Raw genomic sequence first — 10,317 nt, 5'->3', positions numbered from 1 at the left:
TGACAAAGCTCCTGTACAACTTTAAATTGGAGATTTTAAAAAGTAGTTTTTACTTTTTTAAAAGTCAAATAAGAAAAAGAATAAAGCAATTTAAAAAAAATAAAACATTTTGTTGATGTTTTTTGAGGATAAGAAAGAAAATATAATATTTGTAAATATCGACTTCAAAGTTAATACCTGTGGCAGGTATGGTTTTGTTATAATATATGTTTTATATATTAGAAACTGGAAGAAATAATAAGAAAATAATAAACAAATTGAATGAAATGACCCACCAGTCCTATCCTATAAATTCTAACATTGTTTTTTAATATTTAATTTTCAATGTACATACCTATACTTGAACTACAAGGACACCTGCATCATGTGGCTGATAAATAACTAACAAAAAATAAGGATGATAAATTTATAATATATGTTTTATTTAAAAAAGTTTTTATATCAAGTTAAACAATTAATTAAGACTTTTGTATAGGATAGTAAATATATCAGGTCATGGATTATTTTTAAAATAGTGGATACGAGTATTTTATTCATTTTATATATTCTAGATTAGTCATCAATGGTACAGGTTTTGCAAATCAACGGTGCATGCGTAACAAGGACAAAATGTTTTTTTTATTAACTAACTTAAAATACGTGTTTATCAATTCATCTTAAATCTTATCTAACAATAAATTAGATATTCGTTTTAGTCAATTCATCTTAAATACCATCTATTGTATATATTTTTTTCATAACTAGAGTTAGGTTAATGTAAACGTACGCGAATTACGCTCAAGTCAAAAACAAAACGCTCAAAGCCAAAAATACAAAAACACTCAAAGACAAAATACAAAAACGTTCAAGAAAATCATAATATGCTCAAAAAGAGTTTTGTGAAGAAAAGTAAAAAAATGATCGATTAACGATCAAATCTGTTTCTTTTTCGCTGAATCGATGATTAATTGAGTATGTATAACTGATTACTCTGAGATCTTGTGATGTGATTTCAAGGAACAATTTCGTGAATACATGTATTCTCGTACGTTAAGGATTACCGTATTCTATCTTTTATCTAAATAACTATATCCGGCTTTTTTTTACAAAGATGATCATTTCTTCTAAACACTTCAAACCTATAGAGTTAAATATATACTTTTATGCACTTGTAATAATATGTGTAATTCATTATTTGTTGTACACAGTGTATGCTATGCGATAAGAATTACCACCTTTTGAATTGACAAATCAAATGATTTCTTTCTAATTTTTTTCCATCGCAATCCATTATATTAGTATACGATAAAAAAAATTCAAACTTTGAACTTTATATTAGTAACAATAATAAGAAGAAGAAAAATTAATAAATTGTGTGAAAAGAAAAGGCAGAAATAAAAGTACAAGTTTTGACTATGTTGGGCAGGGCGAAAACCATGTGCGGTTTGTTTGTTATTGAACCCAAAACCATGAATACTTATCAGGTGGCGGTTTGCATGTTTTCAACAGTGGATGCCACATGTATAGTCTATGCATGCAATGCCATGTGGCTTCTTGCAACTCCTTTGCCCAATCATAAATCATGGATCGTCCACGTACTCTTTGCACAACCCCTACGTACGTACTTTTACATGTTTTCAATTAAATTTCTTTTAGCGACTTTTTTTTTAATGTCTATCTCACATGATTTCAACCGTCCCAATCATTTGAAGTTTTTAGTTTTAAAAAAAAGATATTAAGGTAACTTTTAACACATGAATATGAAATAGGTTAATTTACAATATGGATAATTAGGTAACTTTTAAGTTACTTGGCTTTTAATTGTTACAAAATGGTTTACTCAATTCAAACAACAAATGACCTCAAACGTCATAAATTCTTCTGTTTTGCCAATAATGACCACTAACAAATGTCTACATATAATACAATAAACCCAACAATTTCAATTTCATAATTAATAAATTCTAAAGTCCGTTTTCAATTAATGCTTCACTTGGCCCCAAAGAACATAGCATGGTTGTGAGGAGTTTAAATCACATGCATATGAGGCCTTAAACTTGAACAACACAAAATATTTGACACAACTTGTTTGACTCTTTCAATATGTTATTATAAATAAAAACGACACAAATTCAATAACCCCACATTTCTATTTATACTAACCTTAACTTATTTCCTATTCTCATTTTACTCAAATAAAAATATTTAATTTAAACTCTAATTTTTATCTTCAAATTCATTATTCAATTAACTCATTATACTTCTCGTTTGTTCATATTTAACCCCGTTCATATGTTAAATCAAGATATCCTTCATATAGAAGTATTTAAAAGTAGATTAATTCGTACAACGTACGTTGTGTTATTGTGTCAATAAAGTGTGGCAGCTTTGTGTATTGCCTTCAATTTACTGATTAAGTAGTTTTTTTTGTAAATGGATGTATATGTGGTTAAAAAGATTATATAATTTGATTCTTTGATGCGAAGCAAGCAACTATTGAGGGGAAAGGTGAATGTTTGGTGTATGTTAACTTTTTGTTCAAAGTACATAGAATAGAAGTTGAAAATATCAGATGGTGCAGTATATAAATATAACTTCAAAGGTAAAAAAGAATAAAGATACGCGTATAATTTCGATGGATAATGTTTTTGTAAAGCAAGTATTAACTATTGATTAAATGACCACTAATCAAGGATTGTGGGACGCCACCAAATTTGTAATTTCTTAATTAGTGGTTACCAGATTATGGATATTCGCTTTAATGAAGCTTAAATTCCAAGCTTCTTTATGACATGCCCCAGCCAGCTACCGCACTATCCACCATGTATTATTTATCCACATCAATCAATTATTAACTGTGATTATAATAAATACTAAACCTTGAAGGGACAATTGTGTAGCGTAGGTAATGATAAGGTATATATACTAGTGTGTTGAACATAATTAGTAACGATAAAAGAAAATTCTTAATACTCAAGTCCTTATCAAAAGAAACTTGAGATTGAAAACATCAGAATAAAAACCTAGATTAGTTTGGAATCCTAAAATTTCAACTAAAATAAGTATTTTGAAGTAATTAATAGAATACATAGCAAATTAGCATCAAATCTCACAGCTAAATATCGATGACCATAGCTAAATCAGTAGTAAAACTTTCGTAGCTAAATCAACAACAAAATTTCATAGGTAAATCCGTTGTTAAAATAGCGATGACAATTTAATTTTCTCGCTAAATGCGTGACAAATATGTTTTCGTAGCAAAATGATAAAATGGTTAGCTACAAATCTAGCAAATTTAGCGAACTAGTTATATATATATATATATATATTCTTTATCATTTATTGTATTACTTGTAAATATCTTTATATTTTATTCTAATTTGTTAGGTACTTTAATAGAGATGATTTTCTATATATTCATGGGAGTTTAAATACATTGTTCACATGAAAGAAACATAAGTAAGAGCATTCACGGTTGATTTTTTATCAATATTCATATAATTATAGTAAAAAATTATTTTATTTAATTTTAATTAAATAATACCGTAAGTTTTATACCTTTCTCATTATATTTTTTTCTCTTATCTAGTCACAACAATCTCACAAAACATTTTTCTTCTACTCTACTAACAATGGCTCATAACGACACCATGCATATGATTTACAAAACTCACTCACATATTTATTTATAGGAAACGAGCTGAGAATGCCCGTTATATATATAAAAGGTAATTTTTAAAACTTCTAGACAAAAACTGGTAGCTAAATTTGTAACAAAATCCGTAGCAAAGTAGCTAATTAATTTCATAGTAGAGTAGAAAAAGCTATGTAGCCATTATAGCAATAATTATGTAGTAAAATTTCCGAGCTAAATCAGCTGCAAAATTTTAGAGCTAAATATGTTGCTAAAATAGAGGTGCCCATTTTTCTCGCTAAGTACATAATAGATATGATTTATTAGCGAAAACGACAAAGTGATTAGCAACAGTTAAAGTTTGTATCAAATTGGGTTTTTCTATGAATTTAGACTAAGCAGGCACATTAATTGGATAACATGTGCATGTACATGTTCTCTTGTTAAGAGTACGTGTATGGTAATTGAAAAGGGCCATGTACCTGCGTTGATTGACTACGCACCAAACATCTTGTTCTTGAAAATGAAATTAAGTTGAAACCTTCCTTTTGAAACACTACAAAGTGCCATGAGATGGCATGACATGGACCAACACCAAACATAACACCACCATCCACACTATACGAACTATACTGTCATTCGAAAACAAAGAAAGACCAACAGGAACATGTACAAATAAAACTCATCATCTGTATGTCTCTCCACTTAAGTCCTTATATTAAAATGTAACATATATCAATAGTAATTTTACATAATATATAAGAGTTTTAAGAAAAACACATTGTACAATCTTATAAAGTCTCTAGCTTGCATACTTGAAAGTTTTTTTTAAAACAAAACAAACCCAATAAAATAATTAAAATGATCTAATTGAAGCAGATAAGCGGTCAACAAGCTACGCTACCGCCCCATTTTGAATGACAAAACCAATCATACTGAAAACAAAGTTATCGTTCTTCGACGTCGTTGAGTTACTGTGCACGACCTGCTGAACTCTTTTCAAAAACGTAGCAACATCTGGGGCAAGAGACCCAAATGTATCGAAAGCAAAAGGAATGAAGGCGTGTTGATTCTTAACACACGTCTTCTTGTGCTTAACAATTTTTCCTGTTTCTGTCTTTGGTTGATTGGTTGGTTAATTATGTTTAATTATGTCTTTTAATCAAAAATTGAGAAGATAATTACCAGAAGAATCTATGGAGAAGAGGATGGAGAAGATGATGGAGGGAGGCAGCTAAAGAAGAGAATTATGGTTAAACATTAACAAACTCTTTTTTATTTGAACCAAATATTTTATAGTTTTTACCCTTAAATTTATAACTTTTAAAAACTTTACCTAAACTTTATCTTTTATAATTTTTAAGTTTTGTTTCTTATGGTTGTATTTAATATAATTTTATTTAATGAAATGTTATTTGTATTATTTTAAATAAAAAATAAAAAATAATGAGGTAATTATTGAAAGGGGCTCCATCCACTACACCTATTTTAGATATAAAGCCCCTATGGTGACGTGATGCCACATGGCATATAACGCCCCCGTAGAGGTTTCATCCACTACACATGATCTTACAATTTATTGATGTCTGTTCATGTCATTTTAGGTGGAATGTTTATATGTATCTGGATGATTTATAGTTCATATGGTAGTAAAGAAACAAAAGTTCATGTGTTACAAGAGAAAGTGATGAAGATTAGAGATGAGCTAGTACCACACGGTATCGATCCCAAATTTCTTAAAAACTTGGTATTGGTATCGAAAATACTCGATTCGGTAAATACGGGTACTATATCGATCACGAAACATCAAATAGTTAGTACCGAATTGGTACCAACGGTAATCAGTTTGGTACTGGTACCCGACACCATTTGTTATCCTTAACGAAGATGAAAAAGAACTGTGTTCTAGAGTTCATTTATTATCAACCGATAATAATTTCATTGAAATTTAGTTTTATTTTTATTAATTTATATAAAGGGCATTTTGGTCTAAACTTAACTAAAAAATGTTCGTTACAAAATTGAACATCTTAAAACCAACAAACAGACAATAATCTACGCACACATGCCCAAAATCACTTAGGACAGCAGCAAGCTATATTATATGGTACTGGTGATTAGCAAGCAAGGAGTTTACTCGTACTAACAAGAAAGTAATAAACCATTACATGAAAAAGGAGAACACTTAAGTACGTATGTGATAAGATAAAAGGGGAGGGGTTACAACCTGGGCTTCTTACCGCCATCGCCTTTGTGCATATTCTTTTTGGCCAGTATCGTTCTACTTTCTCGTCTTGCATCTTCACACCAAACTGAAAATGCAGCCTTAGGCATCGCTTCCTTCTACTCGTTGTATGTCACCCACTCCTCTTCTGTCTAAAAGTCCCACCTTGGCCTAAAACACAACACAAATATTCATATACCAATCAAAACTTAGAGAAAGAAACACAGACAGCCAACCAGCACTTACATGTCCATTTTGGACAAATCATATTCATCATTGTTGGAAAAATGTTAGCAAAAAATGAGGTTGCTAATTTTTGGACATTAATAATTATATTTATATTTGCGTATTATAAATAATTATTTACGGGTTTGTTATCCTTTATGTGAGAGCATCACAACGAGTCAAACCATGTCCAAAACCGAGCTAACATGAATGAGATATCGAAGCTCAAAGATGAGTGGTTGGAAAATCAAAATAAGAATAAAAAGCATTAAAGACGTTTAATGCAATTTATTTTTCAATGGGAGTTACGGATTGAATTCAAAGTCAAAATAAAAAGCATTAAAGACGTTTAATGCAGTTTAATTTGAGTTTTGAGTCTTTGATCCTAGCTCCACTATAAATACCAAGGCAAAGCTTGGGTTTGAGACACACCATTTGCAACTTGGAAGAGTTTGCAAATTCTCCAACATTTCTTCATCTTCTCCAACACAACCAAGAAGGTACGAACCGATCCAATTCGGGTGCATAGTCAACTCCGGCAGTACATACTGCTCCGGCCGTTGTACCCTGGAAAACAAAACGAGGAGAGACTCGGAATTTGTTTTAAGGGCCCCGTGTTCAACACGATCCTCGGTCACCAACTTCTACTTCTACCCGATTCTTTGTACTTTGATTTCTTTCCGTTGTAATTGTATTGCAATTTAATGCTTTCTAGATAGGTGTTTTTTGTTCATTCTTTGTATTGTAATCGTATTAAAAGTGTTTTATTTATTTTATACCGAACGGTTCCTACAATCATCACTATCCACAGCCTCATGATTGTATTCTTGATAGCCATAATAGCATTCTCACGTCATCTCGCTTGAAAACTGAACCGATCTTTGGGTCATTAACAACTGTTACCATCTTTATGTTTGGTTGTTCAGGATTGATAGCCTATTTGCGTCGTTATATCCGTTCTAAACAACAAGTTCATCAAAATAGGAAGCTCTCTCCTCCTCCTTCCTTGGTGGAGATTCTTCCATGTCTTGTGAAAGAGGGCTCTGATTCATATACATCATCGATTCCTTTTCCTATAAAAATGTCATATTCCTCAATAGGATCATTTCTTTTACAAGGGATTCTCTCTCAGTATGATGATGTTTTGAACTTTTCTCATCATAATCACTAGAAACAGCTAAGAGTAATCAAAATACACAAACATATATATATAACAACACATGCTATAATATAGAGATGACATGCAACAGAATTAATATATAGGTTAAGAAAGTGCATGTGTATACATGATAAAGAGTACAAAACACCTTAGTGTGCCAAAATATAATCTTGAAACAAAAAAGTGTGTCCTTGTATGGCTTGAAACTATCTGAACGTGTTTGGTTTAAGAGACAATTAATGTTGTAATAACTAAGTTTGGCCGGTTGATATGATTATTCGGCTTCAATAAATTTCTATATATGTTTTTGTTTTTGATTACTGATTGTTTAGATAGTTAGATGTTTTAAGTAGTTTGTAATTTGTTTAATTTGATGCTAATACAGAAAGAACAGGGTGTGTTAGAATGTAGTTTTAATTCAATTATTTGATATTTTATCAAGATATATGTCCATTATTTTAGGTCACATTGTTTATTGAATCGAGCTCGGATGCACGGTTTGAAATCAATACATTTAAGTCTAAACGAGGTAAAATTCATTCAAGTAGAGCTGGAAAAAGCTCGGACATGGGTTGATTCCCACTTGAGAAACGGTTATTTTGAAAAAAGATGGTCTAGTCATCATCATCATCATCGTACTCAGTATATCCCACCAATAGCAATGCTATGGTAGGGTCTGAGGAGGGTAAGAGAGGCCGCTTCCGGTGAGACCCCCGGCTCGATAGTAGTTTTGCATCAAGCCTTGGACATAAGGCACATAGCACTCAATCATTGGGACACCGGCACCATTTGTTATCCCTAACGAAGATGAAAAAGAACTGCGTTCTAGAGTTCATTTATTATCAACCGATAATAATTTAATTGAAATTTAGTTTTATTTTTATTAATTTATATAAAGGGCATTTTGGTCTAAACTTAACTAAAAAATGTTCGTTACAAAATTGAACATCTTAAAACCAACAAACAGACAATAATCTACACACACATGCCCAAAATCACTTAGGACAGCAGCAAGCTATATTATATGGTACTGGTGATTAGCAAGCAAGGAGTTTACTCGTACTAACAAGAAAGTAATAAACCATTACATGAAAAAGGAGAACACTTAAGTACGTATGTGATAAGATAAAAGGGGAGGGGTTACAACCTGGGCTTCTTACCGCCATCGCCTTTGTGCATATTCTTTTTGGCCAGTATCGTTCTACTTTCTCGTCTTGCATCTTCACACCAAACTGAAAATGCAGCCTTAGGCATCGCTTCCTTCTACTCGTTGTATGTCGCCCACTCCTCTTCTGTCTAAAAGTCCCACCTTGGCCTAAAACACAACACAAATATTCATATACCAATCAAAACTTAGAGAAAGAAACACAGACAGTGAAGAAACACTAACCGCACCCCGAGCAGATTACTGGTAACCTGGGGGTTAGATAGATGTTTCCCACGAGGGGTTAGACCCTGAGAAGATGGTTCTTCTGATAACCTGCAAAACAGACACCGTGAGCTTGTCACTGAGAAGGGGGGGTTCCTCCTTGTGACCACCCTCCGGCGTGAGAATCAGACTAGATTGCTCTTTAAATATAAATGTATATTAAGAGATTGATAGAGCAGATATCAGGTATAATATGATGATAATATGTTAAGATATGATGGTCATACCATTTGTGGTATTTATAGCCGAAGGTAGGTTTCCAAGGAGGTGTGGCCGGCTGCAACAGTGTTCCTGTTCCACCAACAGTGGCCTACGCACGTGCCCTGCTGGTAGTTGGTGGGTAGGCAGCGGCTGATGGTGACCAGGCCTGCTGTGTACTATTCCTTTTCCACCAACTGCCGGCTACGCACGTGGTATGGCAGTAGTTGGTGAGTAGGCAGCGGCTAATAGTGACACAGTACAGGAGCATGCTGCTCGCCATACTGTGGTCAATAAGCTGTCGTATCTTTAGTCAGATCTTTTTCCCATACCTCGTCAGGTACAGTACAGAAGATCTTCCTGTATCGTACGGACTGGCTTATTTGGGCGGGAGTATTCCCCCTCCCGCCCTTGTGCGGGATTGTTCCCGGCTTTGCTCATTCCCTCAGGTGACACTGAGTGATTGAGAGCTAAGTGCCTTGTGCGTGTAGCCTTGCTGCGCGGGTGGCCTTCCCTGATGGCTTGTATCCGAAGCTGCGGGAACAGGCGGAGTCCTTCACCATCGGGAGGCATTTCCTGCGGGACCAGCTTGCGTACTGCGCGTAAGGACGTCACGTCTCTGAGCATGGTTGGTCCTGCGGATCCAGTTGGTTTCTGCGCAGACGTCCCTCTTCAAGGTGAGTCTTGCGGGTCCAACTGGGCTCTGCTGGGACCTACCTCTTCAAGTCCCCCCAGTCCAATGTTCTTCTCATGAGTGTTTAATAAAGTAAGGTGAACTTTTGGACTTAAGCAGAGGGTTTTGAAAAGGGTTTTTTAAGGTTTTCCATGGGGATTCCTCCCGCGGAAGTCCTTGTCACTTGCAGAAATTCCCGAGTTTCCTGCTTGGTCTTTGGGTATGATGCGGGTAGGTCTGTAACCTCCTCGCAAGTCAGGAGCGTTGAGTCCCACTTGTGTGGATTCTCCGTGAGGTTTTGGTAGTTTTGAACATAGTGATCAATTATGTTAAAACCACCAATTCCATCCTGGAGCTTCAAGCAACGTAGTTCTCGACGTTCCCGCTATGCGGGGATGTTATTTCCGTTTCCGCAAGCATTGCCCAGAAGATCCTTCTTGGTTTCAATTCCCAGCGGAGCGCTAGGTATGTGAAGGGTTTTGCCTTAACACTGTACCCGCGCTCGTCTTACGGTTACTTTACTTCCAAGGTATTCCTGGCGTCAATTCCCTGCGGGTGCTAGGTATGTGAAGGGTTTTGCCTTTACACTGTACCCGCACCCGTCTTATAGTTACTTGGTTGCCGAGGTATACTTGGCTTCAATTCCCTGCGGGTGCTAGGTATGTGAAGGGTTTTGCCTTAACACTGTACCCGCATCCGTCTTACGGTTACTTGTTCGCCAAGGTTTTCTTGGCTTCAATTCCCTGCGGGTGCTAGGTATGTGAAGGGTTTTGCCTTAACACTCTACCCGCATCCG

The sequence above is a fragment of the Bidens hawaiensis genome, unplaced genomic scaffold (genome assembly GCF_021521415.1).
Source record: "Bidens hawaiensis isolate Kalapana, Puna unplaced genomic scaffold, B.hawaiensis_p1.1 tig00031541_1, whole genome shotgun sequence".
In the NCBI taxonomy this organism is placed as follows: domain Eukaryota; kingdom Viridiplantae; phylum Streptophyta; class Magnoliopsida; order Asterales; family Asteraceae; genus Bidens; species Bidens hawaiensis.
The sequence above is the reverse complement of the archived record's forward strand: the minus strand, read 5'-3'. Positions refer to the sequence as shown.